At 41.2% G+C, this 23,432-nt stretch overlaps 1 pseudogene; it reads left to right on the top strand.

Moving 5' to 3' along the window:
- Positions 1-21,705, top strand: part of LOC121277766 — a 34,822-nt pseudogene extending 13,117 nt beyond the window's left edge.
- The last annotated feature ends 1,727 nt before the right edge of the window (positions 21,706-23,432 follow it).

The following is a 23,432-nucleotide window of genomic DNA, read 5'->3' as shown; positions in this document are numbered from 1 at the left end:
CCCTGTTTGATCTCTATTATATGTTTTTCAGGAAATGAAGAAACAGAGTGCATAGAGATCAGTGAGGGCAACTCTGAGCTAAGATGGGTCTTTCCAATTCATTATAGTAGTGCCACATATTGTCAGTTCTCTTGCGGTACTGAAACAATCGAATGTGTTGGTGTAGGAGACATAGGCTCAGTAACTGCTTGTTCTCATAGCAATAACTATGGTTTGGGCATGATAATCAGACTCAGATGTAGGGGGAAGAAGAGAGTGGAGGGAACCTTTTACAGCAGCTTCATTATCACATAAGTGGTGAAGATAATTTACATTTATTAATAGGAAAAGATTTTAAGCACATAATGAACTATAAATGCATTTTGTGTCATATTAGTTTTCTGTTAACTTCCAATGGTTAAAAATTGATGCATGTTTTACAGAAATACATATCCAATGCCCCTTTTGTGGATGTTTTAATTCCTTTGCAATTTTCACAAGGCTGAGAAGTTGTATTTTCCTCTTTTTTTTAATCACTTGAGAGATTTTTTTTAATGATCTTGGGAGCTTCTTGCACCTTCCATTTCTCCCTTGGTTTGCTGGTTGAAAGTAACCCTCAAATCAGGTTTCAATGTCATTAATACCTTTGCAGACAGTGTGCCAGCACCCATCAATTCTGGACTTTGCAGACAGTGTGCCAGCATCCGTCTATTCTGGACTTTGCTTTCAATCACCACCCTGCTCCCAGATTTATAACCACCCATGAGGATTTGGTGAATTTATTCCAGAAAATGGATATCATCTTTAATATTGTGTCCTCCACCTCCTGATTTGAATATTTAGGCCTTCTCAAATCATTTCCATGCCTTAGCCATCATTTTACAATCAGCTCCGTCATCAGTATTGTCACATATTTACTTATAGGGGTCACAGGCCTCATTTTCAGGTAAGTAATGATAACTGTTACTGATGGCGATGATTGGATGGCTTAATTTACTGCTTTCAGCACATTAAGAAGCAATGGATTGGAATATTGCATGTTAGTGGCATAGCAATAATTGAACGTTATTCGTGTCAAGTCAACACTCTGGATGCCTTAATGCCTGCATCCCTCTAATAATGTGCATCCATTCTACTTTGTGCACTTTCAGCCACTAATATATCAAAACATTCTTACTTCACTCAAACCACATGCTTACATTTTAGCTCTATAAAAAGTCTCTTTGCCATATTAATGAGATGTTTGTATGTTTAAATTGAATATTTTTAGAATAACTTTAAGACCATAGCTGACTTGATGCGAGATCAATTGAATTAATAGCAATTATACATTTGGGCAGTTTGAATCTAACAACGTTTAAAACTGATCAGCAGTCACCAGAGGAGACTACTACAGTTCAAGTATCCTTTATCTGAAAACCTCAGGGTGATTGCGTTTTGAATTAGATCATTTTGGTTTTCGGATACCGCATATAGGCCTAGGTCTACTTACGTTACAATGGCTGAAGCCTAATCTAGCTTTAGTCAAAAATAAATAAAATGGCTAGAAAAGTAAGATGTACCACTGAATAATAGATACAGGGTACCTGGAATGAGTTCCCACCAGAATCGCCACCTGCAATTCTGCTTGTAGGAGAGGGATCGCTAAGTAAACAATGCAGATATAAATTGCAAGGCAAACAGTGCAGACCAACAACTAGACTTCCCGTGCTAAAGGTCAGGTGTGGTCGGCGAGGTTGATGTTGACTCGCGTTGTGTCGGCTTGGGCCACAGACTTCCCACGCTAAAGGTTGATGAGGTTCAATAAATAGTACGGTTTTTGTGTTCGGATTTTGGATTTACGGATGTAGGATACTCGACCTGTATTTATTTGTGTTGATTCTTTTTTTAATTCATTCATGGGATGTGGGCTTCACTGGCTGAGCTAGCATTCATTGCCCATCCCTAGTTTTCCTCGAGAAGGTGGTGGTGATCTGACTTCTTGAACCACTTCAGTCCATATGACGTAGGTACACCCACAGTGCTGTTAGGGAGGGAATTCCAGGATTTTGACCCAGCGAAAGTGAAGGAAAGGTGATGGTGAGGGGCTTGGAGGGGATCTTCCAGGTGATGGTATTTCCATTTATCTACTGCCCTTGTCCATCTAGATGGTAATGGTCATGATGTTGGAAAGTGCTGTCAATGGAGCCTTGGTGAACTCCTGCAGTGCATCTTTTAGATGGTACACACTGCTGCTACTGTGTGTTGGAGGGGGGGGGGGGTGAATGTTTGTGGATATGGTGCCAATCAAGCGGGCTGTTTTGTCCTGGACAGTGTCCAGCTTCTTGAGTGTTATGGAAGCTGCACTCATCCAGGCAAGTGGAGAGTATTCCATCACATTCCTTACTTGTACCTTGTAGATGGTAGACAGGCTTTGGGGAGTCAGGAAGTGAGTTACTCTTCACAAGATTCCTAGCCTCTGACCTGCTCTTGTAGCCATAGTATTTATATGGCTAGTCAAGTTCAATTTCTGGTCAATGGTAACCCCCAGGATGTTGATAATGGGGGATTCAGTGATGGTAATGCCATTAAATGTCAAGGGGTGACGGTTGGATTCTCTCTTGTTGGAGAGGGTCATTCCCTGACACTTATGTGGTGCAAATGTTACTTGCCACTTGTCAGTCCAAGCCTGGATATTCTCCAGGTCTTGTTGCATTTGGACATGGACTACTTCAGGACTATCTGAGGAGTCATGAATGGTGCTGAACATCATACAATCATCAGCGAACATCCTCACTTCTGACTTAACGATGGAAGGAAGGCCATTGATGAAGCAGCTGAAGATGGTTAGGCGGAGGACAGTACCCTGAGGAACTCCTGAAATTATGTCCTGGAGCCTCCAACAACCACAAGCATCTTCCTTTGTGCTAGATATGACTCCAACCAGTGGAGAGATTGCCCCTGATTTCCATTGACTCCAGTTTTGCTAGGGCTCCTTGATGCCACACTCAGTCAAACGCAGCCTTGATATCAAGGGCAGTCACTCTCACCTCACCTTTGTCCATGTTTGAACCAAGGCTATAATGAGGTCAGGAGCTGAGTGGCCCTGGCAGAACCCCAACTGGGTGTCAGTGATAATACCAGGATTACAAGTATTAGATTCTAGTAATAGAATATATGGATTTCTCTTATTCTCTGAGGTCAATTTCAAGTTTATTATTTTAGACCACATTGCATTTGTATAACCAGTGGTCAGCAACTACAACATCAAATCACCTTTATACATAGAATTACTTAGGATATACAGTACAGAAACAGACCATTAACCCAACCAATCCATGCCAGTGTTTAATCTCCACTAAAACCCCCTCCATTTAAGTCTACTGTTGTAGCCCTCTATTCCTTTCTTCCACACATGCTTGCCAAGTTTCCCCTTAAAAGCATCTATACTATTCACTTCAACCACTCCCTTTGGTAGCGAGTTCCACATTCTCACTACTCTTTGGGTAAAGAAGTTTCTTCTGAAATGCCTATTGGATTTCTTGGTGACTATCTTACATATAACCCCTAGTTATAGACTTTTAGACATCTACAGCACAGAAGGAGGCCATTCGGCCCATCATGCCCGTGCTGGTCAACAAAGATCTGACTACACTAATCCCATTTTCCAGTGCTTGGCCCACAGCTCTGGCGGCTATGGCAACGCAAGTGAATATCTAAATACTTCTTAAATTTTATGAGTTTCTGACTCAACCACCCTTTCAGGCAGTAAGTTCCAGACTCCCACCACCCTTTGGGTGAAAAAATTTCTCCTCAACTCCCCTGTTAGCCTTCTACTTCTTACCTTAAATCTATGCCCCCCGGTTATTGACCCCTCTACTAATGGAAAAAGTGCCTTCATAAACATCCTATCTATGCCCCTCATAATCTTAGATACCTCTATCAGGTCCCCTCTCAACCTTCGCTGCTCCAAGGAAAACAACCCCAGTCTATCCAATCTTTCCTCATAGCTCAGGCCCTCCAGCCCAAGCAGCAGCCTGGTGAATCTCCCCTGCACCCTCTCCAGTGCAATCACACCCTTCCCATAATGTGGTGACCAGAACTGCACACAGTACTCCAGTTGTGACCTAAACAGTGTTGTATACAGTTCCAGCATAACCTCCCTGCTTTTGTATTCTATGCCTCAGCTAATAAAGGCAAATATCCCATATGCCTTCTTAGCCACCTTATCTACCTGTTACGTTCAGGGATCTATGGATATGCACACCAAGGTCCTTCTGATCTTCAGTACTTTCCAGGTTCCTACCATTCATAGTATAATCCTTTGCCTTGTTAGCCGTCCCCAAGTGCATTACCTCACACTTTCTTGGGTTGAATTCCATTTGCCACTGTTCTGCTCACCTGACCAGTCCATTGATATCCTCCTGCAGTTTATGGCTATCCTCCTCACTATTTACCACCCTACCAATTTTTGTGTCACTTGCAAACTTCTTGATCATACCCGACACTTAATTCCAAATCATATTTGTACACCACAAACAGAAAGGGCCCCAGCACAGAGCCTTGCAGAACCCCACTGGAAACAGACTTCCAGTCACAGAAACATCCCTCAAGAATCACCCTCTGCTTCCTGCCTCTCAACCAATTTTGGATCCAATATGCCACTTTTCTTTAGATCCCATGGGCTCTTACTTTCTTGGCCAGTCTTCCATGAAGGACCATATCAAAAGCCTTGCTAAAGTCCATGTAGACCACATCAAATGCATTACCCTCATCATCACTCCTGGTTACCTCCTCAAAACATTCGATCAAATGTGTCTAACACGATCTTCCCTTAACAATCCCATGCCTTGGATACATCTGGGCCTGCATATATATTCACTTTTAGGCCTCTAAACCCGCTAGTACCTTCTCTATGTTAATTTCCTTTAATATTGTATTATTATAGTTATGCTCTTCTCCATAAGAGGAAACATTCTCTATGTAACCACTCTCTCAAATTCTTCCATAATTTTAAAGGCCTCAATGAGGTCACCTCTCGGCCTTCTTTTTTCAAGCAAGAGATCAGGCCTGTCAATCCTTTCCTGGTATGTGATGTGTTAGCACACTTAGCATTGAAAAATATTCAAGGCACTCTATGGAGGCATAATCAGAAAACAATGGTTTCTGAGCTAAAGGAATTGATTGGAGCTGGGACAGGGTTGTTGATGGTGGAAGTAACCAAATGGTTGTTCAAATAGAGACTTAAGTAGAGTTTTAAGGGAGAAAAGCTAATTGAACTTACCAGTGACATCCGAATCCCATGAATGAAAAAAAAAATGGTAAATTCAAGTCTAGAGTTGACAAAACCATGGATAAAGGTTTTAGCATGAAAAAGGCTGACAGAAGGAGAAAGGTAATGTTAGAGAGGTGAAAGTCCGGTAATTCCTTACTTAGCGTTATATTTGCATTCCTGAAAAGTACAACTTTAAGTGAAACAATGTTAACGAATCAGATTTTCCCATTGCAATCAAAATAAAAGCTGTACTTGGGTTCTGAAGGACCTTCCTTGTTATATTAAAAAAAATTAAAACATAACACTCTGTAAGTTAAAAGGCTGTGCATTCCTAAATTCCTATGTTCGTAAATGAAGTAACTTTTAAAACAAAATAAATTTTAAAATATAAGAGAAATATGCTACTCAGGTAACTCTTTTTACTGATTTCCAGCTTGCCATCTCTTCTGATTGCCGCCCCCTTGCATTTTGACCCTCCCGCTCGCCACCTCTCCCCTTCACCGACCCTCCCGCTCGCCACCTCTATCATTTGCCGACCTTCCTGCTCGCTGAACCTCCTGCTTGCCGCCTCTGCCACTCATTGACTTCCGGCTCACTGACCTTCTCACTTGCCATCTCTCTCACCGACTGAACCTCCCACTTGCCGCCTCTCCCATTCACCAACCCTCTAACTCGCCATCACTCACGCTCACTGACCTCCCACTTACTGCCTCTTCAGCTCACTCAAACCCCTGCATGTTACTTCTCGTGCTTTCTGATCCTCCTGCTTGCTGCCTCTCCCAGTCATTAACCTCCCCACTTGACACCTCTCCCATTCACTGATCCTCCCACTCACTGTCTCTCCTGCTCACTACCTCTACTACTCGCCGAACCTCCTGCTCTCCACCTCTCCCACTCCCAAATGGGAGAGAGACGGCAAGTGGGAGGATCCGTAGGCAGGGGAGAGGCAGTGAGCAAGAGAATTGGTCAGTGGGAGGGTCAACAAGTGGGCAGGTCTGCTAGTGGGAGAAGTGACAAGTGGGAAAGGACACAAGATGAAGAGTGGGGTAGGGAAGCAGCGGGGAGGAGAATCTATGAACGAGAGGGTCAAGGAGGGTGGTGGCGAATGGGAGAGGTGGTAAATGGGAAGGGTGAGCAGGCCACAAGAAAGACAAATATGGGCCACTTAATGAACAATGCAGGTATAGATATTCTTCACACAAAACTGTACTGCAAAATTTTAAGAAAAAAATCATTGATGCTTTGAGTGCGATCGTGTGCCTCTCCTTGCACTCGATCCAAAATGGTGCTGTTCAGATCATGTGATGCTATATAGGCCTGGCACAAAACAACGCTAAAGTAGAAACCCTGACGCTTAGTGTTGACACTGGCCCCATTATACCTGCAACATTAAAGTGGAGCGACACTGAATCAGACAACTTAAAACAGGGACTTACTGGGTCAAAATACTGGAACTCCCTTCCTAACAGCACTATGGGTGTACCTACACCACATGGACTGCAGTGGTTCAAGAAGGCAGCTCACCACCACTTTCGCAAGGGCAGCTGGGGATGAGTAATAAATACTGGCCTAGCCACATTCCAAAAATGACATTCTTTCTGATGGACAGGATATGGAGGTGGCAGGAGAGCAACACTGTAATTTGATGCATGGATTACCTGTGGACGTCACCTCCTGATTTCCTGTATCCCAGTTTTGAACTGAAAGGAAACAGGAGGTCTAGCTCAAGTAATGTGTCTCTATCACTTCGATTCTCCTAAGCTGACCATAATGGAGGCTTGAGACTTTGTAATAATAGATGAAAACTTGCTATATGTGTGGGCACTGGTTCAGGTTTAATCTGGCGAAAGAGAGTGAAGTGAATGAAATGTTGTCCCGTTTACTATTTTTCTATCCAAGGAAATATAAATTAAATGTTCTGTGATTAAGTGAAATCCACTGTATTAATTTTTCGTATTAAACTGTTAGCTTTGATAAATCTGATACATAACTTAAAGCCTAAGATGCTAATTTTCCCACTGTTCCAAGACCAAGAAAGCATGAGTGGGCTCATGTCAATTCAATAAGGCAATGACAGTAACAAGGATTTTTGTTTTGCCCCTGGGCATTTAGATGTTGCTAGATATTATGCATTTAAAATTTTCGACAGTTTCATAAATACTGAAAGCTTGCTTACAAGAGTGCCTTTTGATGCTGAGTGCAAGACAAATATCGAGTTAAACATAAAACTGCAACAATTGGTTTATGGCCGCTATTCTTGCTGAAAGAGTTAATGATGATATGCAGAGAGGGGGTTCGGAGCAGAGAAGGCCATGCAATTGATCACAAAGCAGGAGGGAAACTGGATGATAAATTATAGAATAAGTTTGACAGTACCAATTGGGGTTGCAATATTTAGTTTCACCTTGAGGACCAATAGCTCAAATCAAGCCCAGTAAGGCCAGCTTCAAGGTCCTGTGATGTCCACAATCACAAGTCAAGCCTCACTGGTGTCTGATTTTTCAGAATGATTTGAAAATTTGCTGTTGGGCCAGTAAATCCAGATATTAACCCAGCTGTATCAGCCATGGCTTTTGTAGCACCCTTATCCCTAAGTCACGAGGTTCTTGGTGCAAGCCCCACTTCAGGGCTTGAGCACAAAAATCCAAGCTGATATCCAGTGGAGTGCTTTACTGTTGCAGGTGTTATCTTTCAGATGAGTCGTTAATTTGAGGCCCCATCTGCCTTCTTAGGTGAATGCAAAAGATCCGATGACACTATTTCAAAGAGGAGAGAGAAGTTCTCCCTGGTGTCATGAACAATATTTATCCCTCAACCAACATCACAAAATAAAACAGATTGTTTTGTCATTATCACATTGCTCCTTGTGGGAGTTTGTGCTGTCTGTGATTTGGCTGCTGCATTTTCCACAAGGCAGCAGTGACTACACTTTAGGCTTTAAAGCAGTTTGATACACCTCATGGTCATGAAAAGTGCCATGTAAAGGTAAGTATTTCTATTTTTAGAAAAGGTTTGCGGTGTAGGATTGGAATCCCCTCCAACTGAGAAATTTATGGCACATAATTTCAAGCACATGGACATCTTTTGAACTCATGATTGGAACTATAAATTACAAAAAAGATAAACTTCAGTCAGCAGTACAGGGCTGGGCAGCAAAGGGATAATTTGGACATTAAGCAAAAAAACAGTGATTCATCAGAAGGGTTTGGACATTGAGTGACTGCTATTAGGGAACAATGATAACAGGGGAATGCCATTACCTGCCATCACAGGCAATAGTACTGGAATAGGATCATTCAAACCCTCATTAACTTTGGAGCCAGGTGTTGTTACTGTGCTACCTCAAACAGCAGGAAAATTGTTCATACAATGAGAACTGATAATAATTGTCTAGATACATCTTCCAAGGAAAACCTTTTACAGGAGCTGATGACATTTTTTCTGGAGTTTGTGTGGAATCAACTAAATGGACATTGGAACAGCAGGAAACATGTTTTGCCATGCTTGAGTTAAATTATTATAAGAGAAAAGCAGGCCTGAGTATCTGGGCTGCAGTTGGAAAGAGGGTCAGGGTTGGTCACCTTGACTCGGGCCTACATTCTACACTGAACAGACCAGTCGTGTTAGGGATTGTAAGTGTTTTCAGCCTTATTTTGGGGATATTGACCTGAATGTTTTGGGCAGCAGTCGGAAGAAGGATCAAGTTTGGTCACCTTGACTCAGGCCTACAGTCAACACCGGACAGACCAGCCATGTTGGCATTGTAAGTTTCAGCCAAATCTTAGTGATATTGGTCTGAGGGTTTTGCGAAGGTTTGGGGCGAAAACTTGGTGTTTTTTGGTGGTACCTTGTAACTTGTTTCAGCTATATCTTGGTGATATTGGTCTGAGAGCTTTTTCTTAAGGTTTTAAGACAAGACGTGATGTTCTGCCTGTATCTGTAAGATTAAACTGAGTCGTGGTGACTTCATGTCGGGTGCTGGGAATAGGTTATTTTAAATATTGGGGTTTTGTTCTTTGGGGTTGTGGGTGAATCAGTAAAGCAATTGTGAATTATCAGAAGAGACTTGTCTCACTGGTCGTTCTGTTCAAGCCAGACACTTGTGAATCTGGTGTCATGAACTTGATTGTGGGGAAGGTCTCTGAGGGGAAATGGGAACCCCTTCAGTGGACCTCCATTAAGACAAAAACAAAAATAGTTAGAAAATAACTGGAAAAATCCTTTAATTAAAACAATGTCCATTTATAGACAGCTGGACCATAAATGTACTCTGCATATAATCATTCGATAGTGCAGAACTTGAGTATTGCTGAGAAAAGAAACATGGGCCGCAATTTTCCAGCCCCGTTGGCATCTGGCAAGGGGGGAGCAATATGGTGAGAAGGCCAAAAATTGGTTTCACGCCATTATGAAACCAATTTGCGATTGTCCACTCCATTCATCAATGGCGGGCCATGTTTCCTGCTGCCACACGTCGGGATGCTAATTTCAATAATTTAGCATCTCATTATAGGCCCTTCTTGCTGGAATCATCACCCCCCAATGCCAGATCACTTCAGCCTACCTTGCTTCATGCAGCACTTGTGGTCATCAGCACCAGGCTTCGCAGGCATCACCACATCACATTGAGAGGGGCTTACGGGCTCTGCCTACCAGACCAGCCATAAGGTAAGGGTGGCTTTTCAATGGCTACAGGGCTAGGGCTTGCTGGTGGAAAGGGGAGAAGTGGCCCCAGGCAAGGGAAAAGGCTGCAGAGCGAGGGCTGTACTGGGGAAGGGATATATCCCAGGGTGTGTATGTGTAGGGGGTGGTGTGTGTGTGTCAGCTTCACCTCTGACTTCTGAGCGGTCCGAATCACTCCCACTCCCTGGGTTCTAGACCTTGGACTTATTTGAGGGTTGTGACAAAGTGCAGCAGACAACTGGTTTTGGTGCAAGAAACAAAACTGGGTTTATTGAAGTCACAAATGAACATACAACATTAGGATTACACTGAGATTATACAGACCTGCAAAGTACACTTAGTTAAGAATGGGGAACACACAGCATAACGAGGGAAAATCACGCTACTAATCTCCTTACCATTTTCCCACCCTCAAAATCTAACTAAATTGAACAAGGAGAGGTCAGAGCTCATGCCCACCAACCAGGGTTTCTTGACAGTTCGAAATCCAGCCAGGTAAGCAGGTTGCAGTTTTGGGCTACGCTCTTTGTGTCCTCTGGGGCCTGCTGTCCCCACATGGTCTTGCTCTGTGGATTCTGCGAAGGTTCTTCAGTTGGGTGGAGGCCGCGGTTGTGGGTGGTCGATCTTTGTGGAGGATTGTGGTTGCAGCCTTGTTGCCTTCAGTTGAGCCTGCCACCCCGTGCCCCTCGCTGTGATGTTGCCTGTGGGCCTGCAAAACTCCAGATCTTCTCCCTCCTCTTGGCTCAGCTACAACCGCTCCAAACTGCTCATTGCCCAAAAACTGCCCACCCTTCGTAACTGGTGGCCTAGTTATACTGTTTTTTTTTTTCGAATTTTTTATCTGAAACCAAATCAAAGTTAGTTCTTTGACTGATTTGGGCTTCTTCAGGTGATTGTTTTTAATGGGCTCGTTGTCTTCCTGTCCCCATAACTAGTCTTGAACTGAAAGTCATTGTATATGTGGAGTATTGATAGGTTCGCATTAATTGCATTGATTGCAGCCTTCCTGCCTTAGTAGTTAGTAGCGATTATTTATGCAAGATTTTGATGGGCTTTAATTTATTGTAAGATGAAGTCTTTCTCTGGGTCGACTGTTTTAAAGGGAAGAATGCGTATTCTGTCTCCCCACGTCCTACCCTCCTGTCTGCAGGGTTTTACACTTAACTCAGCAGTTGGGTTCTCTGCCATAGAAGTCCAAAAGTCATGTCCTTGTTGATGATATGAAAAATGTGGGAATTTTGAGAACCCTTCATATGGGAGCACATGTTGACCTGTGTAAGTGACCTCAAGATGGTGAGGGCTGAGGAGGACATCTCTAGAGGTGCTGAGGCCAGATGGAGATATGAGGGTGTGTGCGAGAGAGCGAGCAGTGATGTTCCTTGAGCTGGCAGTGAATGAGATGTCAGTGAATGTGTAATGGCCTTGTGAGTGTGTGACATTAGAGCAATCAGATGGTTGTCTTAATCTGGCAGCATGGATGAGATCATTTATCCGTTTTCTGCATTGGATGGCCGACCTCTTGTGTGCAGCATTAGCACTGACCACCTCTGCCATCACCTTCCAAGCTTGATTGGTGAGACTGATGGGCCTCCTGTGGCCAGCAGGGATAGAGGATATTATGGCAGGCCTTCATGGCATGCAGAAGGTGTCCCAGGTTTGCATCACTGAATCAGGAGGCTGCACTCTTCTTGGCTTTTGGGGCCATGCCTTCACTGGAGCAGTCCTGAGCTGCAAGTTATGAGAAATGTGTGTGTGGTTGCAGTTTAAATATGGCACCCTGAATGAGGAAGCAGCAACATAATGACGTGGTGGACAAATCAGAGGCCACCAGCCAGCAAGATGGCTTGTTTCCTGTGGCTGCATAATTAATGAGGCAGAAATGGGATGATACGGTGTAAAAACCATCATTGTGGCCGACAGGTAAAATGACTTTTTCTTGCCTGCTGACACACTTTGTGCAAATCTGGGATGATTCTGCCCATTCAGTCTAAGCTTTTCATCTTGTACTCATCAGGACAGATTGCAAGATTATCAACAGTAAAGGGAACAACAATTTATGCTGCATGAGATGAGACTGCTGATTGGTTTGCACATGGGCTCTAATGGGTAAAGGCATTGCCATGGGGAATGAACCAGGGAATAGCTGTCCCCAAGGTTTTGTTTGGTTGAAAAAGGCACAATGCGTCGACATGGTCCTTTTGCTTGCAAAGTACAGGGTTCTGTGTGTGAAAATATGTAGCTTCTAGCATGCTTAAGTAAAGCACTCTGTGATCCTGACTGATAATCTTAAATTGATTTTCAGTGTAATTCTTAGCAAAATCAGGATTGTTTAACAAGTGTTGCCCAATCATGGAATCACATCTACTGTTGGACACTCTGTTTTGAGTTTTGCAATCACTGGCTGGTTGGATACGGTCAGCACTTTGCTTGTTATGAACAGCCGAAGTTATGTGTTGTTTGATACAATCCACCACGCACTGGAATGGACTTTAAAACTTTCTTTGAGTGCCGGCTGACAAGTCAACTAAAGAGTGATGCATGGGTTGGGAAGCCCAGGTAAAGGGATTGGAAACAATAATAAAAGAAACAACCTATTCCCTGAAATGTTATAGAAACATTAATACTACTTTTGATGTGATTTTTGTGAGTTGTCTTATCATTGATGCTTCAAGATTTGGTGATGCACTGATGTATACACTTTGAGCAAAAAGAGGACTTACTGCTGACTCCCTTAGAGAGTTGAAATCCAATGGTTAGGTAAATGTATTTTCGTCTCAGGTTTTCACTATTTATATATTAGCTCTGAAACAGTCTGCATACATTGTAGGTAAAATGCACTCAATATGAGAGTTTTGACATTTAATTTAGGAAACTAGAAAATAATGGGCATTTTGTCACAGGGTGCAATACAGTGCAGAGGACGCAATACAATGCAGAGAGTGGTATGTGTCAGGAATGTCTAAAAAAGTAAAAAAAATAAGTACATTGCAGGAGTATGAAGACCATTGATATTTGGACAGGTTATTATGCAGGGTTCAAATTCTACTTGATTTACTTTAGAAATGTGTGTGTTCATAATAGTAAATGTTGTTCAAATTGAAGAAATTATTTCCCTGAATGTTGCATTCTACTCTTCCTCCAAACATACCCGTGGATTGTATGTGACAAAATTCTACCACAACTATTCATTTCACGAATCTACAATCTATCAACTCCAGTTGACAAGGGCAGATTTAGAGTTACACAACATTCTTTTCTGGCTTTTCTTCAGCAAACTCAATAAGATACAATTTTTAAAAAAAATTGATAGGAGATATTTGACAGGGCTTTAGTCTCATCATCAAGTTCCCTTGGGGTCTGTGGAAAAGTGACATACCTTGGAGTTCTACTTGACCCCAATTCATTAATGTGCTTCCTACTCTAACCTTCACCAAGTGGCACTCGCCCATCATTTCTATGCTGGCTGATCCATTGAACTTTTGCTGAAACATCAACTCCCACTTTCCCAATACCTCTAATTAAAAATTCTCATATTTAAATCCCTTCTTGGTCTCACCCTTTCTTATCTCTACAACCATCTCCAGCCTAACAATCCTCTGAGAACTCTGCGTTCCTCCAACTCTGGCCTTTAAATCAAAAGTAGGTTCAATAAGTTCATGACAGATCCTCTATTTACTTCACCCCATTATTAGTAGTTTAGGTCCTAAGCTCTATATCTCCCTCCTTAAATTTTTCCATTTCTGCACCTCCCATTTCCTTTAAGATCCTTTTTAAACTTAGGTCTTAAGGGAATCAAGGGGATTGGACAGGAAAGTGGAGTTGAGGTAGAAGATCAACCACGATCTTACTGAAGGGCAAAGCAGATTTCTGAGGCCTGGATGATGTTTGCCTATTCCCATTTTTTATTTATTATGTTCTTAAGCTGCTAGTCACCCTTCCCTCATTTGGCTGGGTGACAATCTTCTTTGTCTGAATCAGATTACATTTCTGTGAAGCACCTTGGGAGGCTTTTCTTTATTAAAGGCTCTGTATAAATTTAAGTTATTGTTACTGTTGTTCATTGCTCACAGTGATCATATTGCTGAATCATGTGTGTGGAATCATCATTTGTATGAATGGATCAGGGTAATGGAGGGTTTTGCTTGCATTGTGTTACAATATTCACTTAAAGCTGACTGGAGTAAGTTTGCGGGGTCTGTACTTCTGCTTTACCTTCTGTTTATTGCATGTGACTTAGGTATTCCAGCAGGGGGGGAGGATGAGGCCAGTCTGAGATTCAAGTTTTTAGAATAATTTTTCAAGGAGAACAATATTGTTGAGGTAAAATTTATGTAAAGGATAAGTTGACCTTGTAAAGATTTTGTATAGATAGACACTGGGAGAAAAGTGATCAAATTAACTTCCAAGGTGAAATGCTGAAAGAGAGCATTAACATTTAAAGAGATGAATTTCCAAGATGGACAAAAGAAATAAACTGGTGGACAAGATTTTATTTTTTAAGGCTTTTGCTGTAACAAACACTAAAATCAACAGTAAATCAAACATTAATTAACAGGCAACTAATACAACACACTAAAGAAAAGTTATTTTTGCAATAATAAAATAACAAAACCAAAATGCTTATTATGGGGCACTTCTGCACAATGCCACGCATCTGGCCCATACGTAGTATTACAGGAACCATTCCACAGTCACTCCCAGCTCACCACAGGAGTTTGACATCTCCCCACCACATCAGGTTTAAACTTACAGTTTCTTTCAACAATCGTTCCACTCAGCACAAGTTTTCTCAGATACAATTATCACCAGCAAGGCACACCTTGGTGAATATCAATGTCTTAAATATTCAAAAGACCTTTCTGTTCTGCTTGAACAGAAACTGAACTCTCAAGAGCATCCTGCTTGGTCGTTAACACTAAAACAGTTCCCCCCACTCTTCCACAGCAGTAACATTTTTGTTTCTGTGTCTCAATCAGCAGCTGTCCTTTTTATATGAGCAACTGTGAAAAGGTGTTCAAACTGCCACCCCACTTCAATGAATTTCTGTTTGAGTTTCTCTCTCCATGGCAACTGGATCACATGGGCATGTCTCTGAGCTCAAGCGTTTATCTGGAGTTCTGTTTTACTTTGAATTAAAGGTACATTTCAAAACATAACTGTCTTGTAAAGTTCAGCGTTCATGACCAGCGTACATTAGTTATTTTTTGTTATCCTTCCATGAGGTAACCGAAAGAAATGCATGCCTTGGCATGCTTAGATTGTAATCTGGATCCCCAAAGGGCAACAAAGGTAAAGGACATTTCTCAGTTCCATTATAAGGGACCAATGAGATAAAATTGGGCATCTTTCTGAGATGGGCAGTGGTACATTAAAGGGATCTGTCCACTTAAAAGGTAAATGGTTCCAATACCAGGGTAAAATTGTCAGTAGCCTTTATATATGTTGCAAATGCTTGTAATTTATATTTTATTCTTTGCAAAAGTTAGTTAAGTGCAAAATGCTTGTTCAAATTCCAGAGTCTACCACAATAAATGTGGGGCAAGAAGTTGGTTCTGTGGATGACAGTCCACATCCTCTCCAACCCATCCACCATGTTAAAAAGTCCCCAAACCAAGCTACTAAGGAATTCAGACAATGTTTTTGTTTGACTGCTAAAGGTGCAAACCATTTCATACAGGTCCAAATCTCACTTGCCTAAATCACAAGTGCTACACAAAACCAATACCTATTTCTGAATAGCAAAGGTGAGCAGCATGTATCTGACATATTTCGTTAGCAATGCTGATAGAAGAATGTCTGTGAATATTCATACCTTTTAGTACAAGGCAAACCTTAATAACACATCGTGTATGATTTGGCTCACTGTTATCAGTGTGACAATAAGTTTTCTTTGGAATATTTTGAGCCCATAATCACTCTGTCCCTGGGATCAATGCATCCTGTAGCTTTCAGGGTCCAAAGCCATAATGCCATTTGATCTTATTTATGTAGCTGTGATTAAATGGACACACATCACTTGCTGTGCCACAATATGAGGAGACTAGCGTTCACCTCCAATGAATTAGAACCTGCTGAGAACTGCAAATATTTGAAATGTCAATCCATTTGATAATGTCAAAGGTTTTGAAATACCAGATATAGCAGAAGAAAACATTCAATTCATGCCTCAGAATATAAAGAGTGTTCTCTGCACAGAAATTATGGTTCAGTGTGAATATCTGGCCCCAGAAGAAGCTGATTTAATAATCCCAAAGACAAACCCGCATCTGCAAAGAATTTTACTTTAAACTGGAGTAAGTCAATTTACAATTTAATGGCTAGTGGAAATGTGTATTGACTCAATGAAAAAAATTCTCGCTTATAGAATCAAATTGCTTCACTTGATAAGTATTTTACTTTACAGTTGACAAAAGTCTTGCTCAGCTTGCTACTGTCTTGTGAATTGACCATTTTGTGAGGGATTGCAGAACTCTGCAACAGATGCAGTGCACAGCAGTATCTATCAGGTAAAGCTAGTGATGAATAGAAATAAAGAAATACTTGTATTTATATAGCACTCTTCATGACGACTGGGCATCACAAAAACTTTACAGCTAATGAAATACTTGTGTAGCCACTGTTGTAATGTAGGAAACACAGCAGCCAATTTGTGCACAGTAAGCTCCCACAAGCAGCAATATGATCATGACCAGATCATTCTTTTTTTGTGAGATTGATTAAAGATAAATATTGGCCATGACAGCAGGGCATGATCCCTGCCCTTCTTCAAATAGTGCCATGGAATTTTCCACATTGACCTGAAAGGGCAGAGAGAGCTATGGTTTAATGTCTCATCCAAAAGACAGTGCAGCACTCCCTCAGTCCTGCACCAGAGTGATTTTTTTTATGCTGAAGTTCTGGAGGGGTATCTGAACTCAGAACCTTGTGATTTAGAGGCAAGAGTGCTACCAAGTGAGCTGTAGCTGACACAACCATATTAGTCAATGAAGGCTAAGAATTGATTATAAGTGTGAATACATGAGGCCCAATTTTTAACCATGGCCACCTGGTGGGAACAGTGCAGATGGGTGGCTAAAAAGATATCCAGCACTTCCCAATGCGTTCATGCCTGCCACCATTTAACTGTCATGTTTTCAACAGAGTAGGATGTCTCATCAATATTTTAAGGTGGAGTTTGATGATGTCATTTGGACCCCAACACAAATGTAACTGTCAATCATTGCAGCTTAATCCAGTGTCCGGCCCTCCAGTGAAATCTAATGGCAGGCACATTGAGGGCACGAGAAGCCCAGGTAAACTGAACTTTTAAAGTTCTATTTAATCATGGGCTTCTTTAGGCCCACAAACAGACTTTGTGTCTCCCCTGCCCCAGGCTTCCCTTCTCTTCCCCTCCACTGCAAGCACCACTAAAACCTGCACCCCACTCACAGGCCCTCAAAATTACCTTTCCACCAGTGGGACTGTTCCCTTAGATCCCTGATGACATCCTCTAGCCACACTAAATTCAGCTCTCACCCACTGGCCTCATCATTATTACTGTTAGATTTAGGCGAGAGTCCATGCTGTAACATGATAATGAGGTGCCAAAGTTAAAATGGCCTGGAGCTCATACTAATGCTCTCATAGACATTGAGCATCCACAGCTCTCTCAGGTAGAGAATTCCAAAGACTCACAGCTATTTAAGTGAAGACATTTCTCTTCATCGTGGTCCTAAATGGCCCGGCCTATTCTAAGTCTTGGACCCTGTGTTTCCAGCCAGTGGAAATATTTTCTCAGCACAGAATTTTATGTTTTATGCTTCAATTAGAGATCAAGGTGAAACAATAGGCAATCAAGTCATACACTTGAACAGTCTTACTCACCCAAGAGGTACTTTGGCTCATACTCAAAATTATCTACATTTCATAACTAAACTTATAAATTTTAAAATTATGTTCCCTGAGAGCACATGTCACCAAAAATATAATTGGGAAATGTAAATGATTCTGTGACAGTGTGAAGCTAAATTTGGGCCAATGCTGAATCCCTCCATTATCAACATCCTGGGGGTTACCATTGATCAGTAAGTTAACTGGACTAGCCATATAAACACTACGATTACAAGAGTAGGTCAGAGGCTTGGAATTCTGTGGAGAGTAACTCACATCTTGACTCCCCAAAGCCTGTCCACCATCTACAAGGCTCAAGTCAGAGTGTAAAAGAATACTCTCTACTTGTCTGAATGAATGCAGCTCCAACAACACTCAAGAACTCAAGACAAAGCAGCCTGTTTGATCAGCACCCCATCCACCATATTAAGCGATCATTTCCTTTGGCATCTATGCAATGTTACAGTAGTGTATACCATCTACAAGATGCACTGCAACAACTCAACAAGGCTCCTTCAACAGCACCTTACAAACCTACAGCCTCTACTACCTAGAAGGACAAGTGCAACAAATACATGGGAACACCACCAACTGCAAGTTCCCCTCCAAGCCGCAATACCATCTTGACTTATAGGGCAGAATTTTTCAGTATGCGTGCGGGGGCAGGCCCAACATGCCGGTGCATAAAATGATGCACAATGACGATGGGTGTGCGTCCTGATGTCATCACACTGTTTCGCAATGTTTCGGTGGTCTCACGCCGGAGTCGGCTGCACGCCCACCGATATTTAAATGGCCTATTAAGGAAATAATTAATGTCTTTGTTGATGCTGCTTGTCCAACCTTAAGGTTGGCAGGCAGGCAAAAAGGCAAAGTGGCCTTCACATTTTTTAGGAAACCTCATCCATGAGCAGGACAAGGTTTCCTAAAGCTTTTAGGAATGAAATTTTAAAAAATCTCTGAAATATAAAAACATGTCCCATCTCATCTGACACAGTCACATGAGGGGACATGTTCAATTAAATTTGCAAACCATTTATTTATTTATTTCAAAAGCACGTCAATCTCCCTGAGATTGCCTCAGGGAGATTATTGCGCTCTTTCGTGCGCATGTGCAAAAGAGCACTGGCCCTGACTCTCCCTCTCCCCCCCGCCCACACAGATAGCGCTGAATGCTATGGCTTGCGTCTTACGCTGAATGGGCCTTAATTGACTCACTCACGTAAAATGGCGGCGTGGAGCCGATCGCGGGTGGTGGTCAGCTCTGTGATGCCTCCGCCCGCTCCCGCTGAGCCTGCACGCTGACTGAAAAATTCAGGCCATAGACTCACAGACGTTTACAGCACAAAAGGAGGCTATTTGGCCCATTGTGTCCGTGCTGGTCAACAAAGATCTGACTGCACTAATGACTTGGAACTATCGCCATTTTTTCAATGTTGCTGAGCTAATGTCCTGGTACTCCTTCCTTAACAGCACATGGACTGCAGGTGTTCAAGAAGGCTCACACAACTTTCTCAAGGGGAATTAAAGATGGGCAGTGAAAACTCAACCTGCCAGTGACAAATCATATCCCAAGAATGAATATACTTCCAGAGGAACTTGACAAAGTTCCACACAAGAGATTCTAGCAAAACAAGCTTTGGAGAAAACCATGTGGCATGGGTTCTTAATTGGTTGGGAGGTAGGATGCAAAGAGTAGGATAAAGGGAATGTACTTTGATTGACAAGATGTGACAAGTATTGCTTCCCAGCGATCTGTGCTGGCATCTCAGCTTTGCATTCATGACTCAGATGGAAGAGTAGAGTGGCATGTCCAAGTTTTTAGAAGGCATTTGGGGGAGTGTGAAGCCATTTACTTTGGATCCAAGAAAGGCAAATTTGAACATTTTTAAATGATGAGAAATTAGAAGCTAAAGAATCAAATGGATTTATGTGTGCAGGTACACAAATTATTAAAATTGAATGCACTGGTATGAAAAGCAATCGGGAACCCTAATGGAATGTTGGCCTTTATTAGAATGATGCTGGAATCAAGGGAAAGGTAATGATGCTTCAGTTATGCAGAACCTTGGACAGACCCCATATAAACTACTGGATTCAATTTTGAGTTTGGATCTCAGGAAAGACACATTGGACTTGCAGAGGGTAAAACCTAGATTCATAAGGGTGGGACAATTCATGGTGACCATTTGCATAGATTGTCCTTCATATCCTGGCTCCAAGGTATATATTAAAACTTATCTTCTACATTCCTCTGAGGTTGGACCAACAGTTGAATCATAAAATAGCATGGTTACAAATTAAAATAATCCATTGCCTGACTCAAGAAGATGCTCTGATGGGAAGGTATTGGACACATAGTCAGCAGAAAGATGGTGACCAGTCATTCCTCAACATTTATGGGAGGCATTACCATCCCACTTATACCCAGCAGACAGTGTCAAAGTTTCATTTCTAGTAGAAATGGTAGAGACATTAGAAAGTATCTACCGTCAGGAAAGCATATGACACGATTTCAAATACAGTAAATTTTGTGTTACCCAGCGTTCTACCAACACGACTTCTATACCAACCAGAATTTCTGATGTTCCCCTAATACAAATTGTCATTTTACCAAGGGGAAGCAATTATGAAGTTATCCTGAACCTGATACTTTCCCAGGTCACCTCAAGACAGCTAGGCAAGCTTCCAGTAGTGGCACTGGTAGTCCTTCTTGTTCATAGCCACCATTGTAATTTTTATTTTTGCTATTGTGTGAATTATAAACCCCCATCCTGCAATTATGATATCCAATTAACCAGAGAAAAGCGCAAGAGTTGTGTTGACACTAAAGCAGAAAGTTGACATCGGTAGATGTATTGTAAAGGAAGAAAATCAGAAGTTTTTGATGAAAGAATATAATGCTGGCTCATCCACAATATATGATATCAGAGGTCAAAAAGAACAATCGCTGAAGTTCTTCATTAGTTTGAATCAAACAGATCTGCTGAATGATGTCGTACCTTACATGTGTCTAAGTTAGAGCAGTTAGACAGTGTTTTATATCAAAGGTTTTCATTGAAACATTTCGAGGGTGCCTCTATCTCTAGCCCAATGGTCACTGAAAATGCAAAAAAAAACTCATTAGGAAATGAGATTGACTGAACCATGCACATTTTCTGATGGATGGCCTTTGTATTTTAAACTTCGTCATGGCATTAGCAGATTAGATGTATCCGGTGAACAAAAATTAGCTGACCATGAGCTGCAGAATAATACTGTGATTTTTTTTTGCAAATTAATTGCTGAATATAATGTATCCCTTGGTCAAATTTATAATGTAATTGAAACTGGCTTATGTTGGCGATGTTTGCCAAATTCTACCCTGCCAAGTGCGAGTGAATCTGGTTCTACTGATTTTGAACAGAATAAAGATAGAATTATAGTACTTGCATGTGCAAATGCTGCAGGTTCACATCAAGTAAAACTACTTTTGGTTGGAAAATTTAAGTGTCCCAGGTCATTTAAAGGTGTTGCATAGTTACCTGTAATTTACAATGCTTGGAGTAATACATGGTGAAAGAACATTTTAGGAAAATAGGCAAGCCTGACAATAGCAAAGCTATTCTATCGCCAGACAATTTTCATGAATTTGAGTTAGTGAATTGTAACATTTTTACCCATTTCCTGCCTCCAAATGTAACCTCATTAATTCAATCTATGGACCAGGGTGTCATCCAGAATATGAAATATTATTGCAGAAGAGATTTCATGAGAAAGTTAATTAATCATGAAGGCGTATACAAAATTTTCAATCTGTTTATAGCATAAAAGATACAATTTTTAATGTGGCCTGTGCCTGGGAATCAGTAAAATGTGCAACATTGCGGACTGCTTGGAGAAAATTGTTGCCCAGTGTTATGTTTGGAAGTCTCTTCTGATGAAGAAGATTTTAAGGATTTAGTATAAGTCCTGGAAAAAATTATGGAGGTGTTGAATGTACTCCTTCTACACACTCAATCAGCAAACCTCACAAAAGTGTGATATAAGAGTGGGTTAAACTGACAAGGAGGCTGAACTGTTAGTGATGCCGAAATTATGGAGAGTGTTGAGAATCCTCAAAAGCTGAAGGAGACTGAAAAAGGCTCTGCAGAAGAAGATTTCAGTGAAGAGGAGAAAATAACTTGGGCTAATGCTACTTCAGCTTTTGATACATTGATTAAATTTGCAGAAAGGCAGGCTGATTACCCTGCACAAGAAGTTATGCAGTTGCACATTCTGCATTCTATTTTCATGCAGAAAGGCAGAAGGCAAATAGGCAAGCTGATATCAGGGATTTATTTAATAAAGCAACCAGGGCTTGTACTTGGACCCAATCTCCTATGTCTTCTACATCTGCAGGTATAGTTCTCTTGAATACCTGTATACTGTAATATTTTTGTAATTTAAGTTCTGTTTTAATATAAGTTTGAATATTAGAAGTAAAGGGAATACTGTTCTTTACTTTCTGAGTACTTTCATAATATTTTATACTTTATTCTTTGGAAGTTCAGGCCACAAGTAGTGTGCTGTATTCTATTGTAAATAGAATCCTCCATTAGCTGGCATTTTTGATTAACTGACACCACCCATTCCCACACAAGCTGGATAATAAAGAATCTCTACTCAATATCCTTTTATCTTGTAAAGTATCATGTGATGTTTCATCATGTTAAGGCAAGTTGTTACTATTGATATTTAATGGTTCAGGAGATTCCTTCATTGCATGAGCAATGAAGAGAGTATTTTTTATTTTAAAAAGTGATTCTCATTATCTGGGATAAAATTAACTGTCACTTGGAAAAACATGATTTAATTAATGTCATCCAATGCAGATGTATAAAGGCAAGCTTTGTCTGATAAACTTGATTGAGCCATTTAATGAAATAATGGAGATTGATGAGGGTAGTACAGTTGATGTTGTGTAAATAGATTTCCAAAAAGCATTTGATAAAGTGTATGCAATAGTCTTGTTAGAAAAATTAAATCACATGGGATTAAAGGGGAAATGGATACAAGATTGGCTAAGAGACAGAAAGTAAACAGTAATGTTTTTCAGACTGGAGCAAAGTATATTTTGGTGTCCTCCAGGGATGTGTATTAGGACCATTGTATTATATGACCTAGAGTGGAGGTCTCATGGATCAATGGGTAGCATCCCTGCCTCTGATCCAGAAACTCCAGGTTTAAGTCCCACTCCAGGACTAGATTATCAACCTGCAAATCTTTCCAACAGACTGTAAGAGCGGGAGAAATTATTGGTCAGTCATGCTTGATGTGGAGTGGCACCCCTCAAGCTATAGCCTCTGACTTCAGGCTAGCAACTTGTTCCAAGAAAAACAAGCTATGGAAAACAGACCTGCGTGCTTTGTCTGCCTCGTGCATTTTTAGATGCGAGAAGTTGTCTAAGTCTAAGTTCGGTATGAAGGATATAATTTCAAAATTTTGTAGGTGATACAAAACTTAGAAATGTAGCAAACAGTGAGGAGGATAGTAAATACTTCAGGAGGGCATAGTCAGACTGGTGAAATGGGCAAACACATAAGATATGAAATTTAATACATACAAGCGTCAAATCATGCTTTAAGAAAGGAAGGTAAGAAATAAATATTAAAACTTTAAAGGGGAT

The sequence above is a fragment of the Carcharodon carcharias genome, chromosome 5, assembly GCF_017639515.1.
Source record: "Carcharodon carcharias isolate sCarCar2 chromosome 5, sCarCar2.pri, whole genome shotgun sequence".
NCBI classification, from domain to species: Eukaryota; Metazoa; Chordata; class Chondrichthyes; order Lamniformes; family Lamnidae; genus Carcharodon; species Carcharodon carcharias.
The sequence above is the reverse complement of the archived record's forward strand: the minus strand, read 5'-3'. Positions and strand labels throughout refer to the sequence as shown.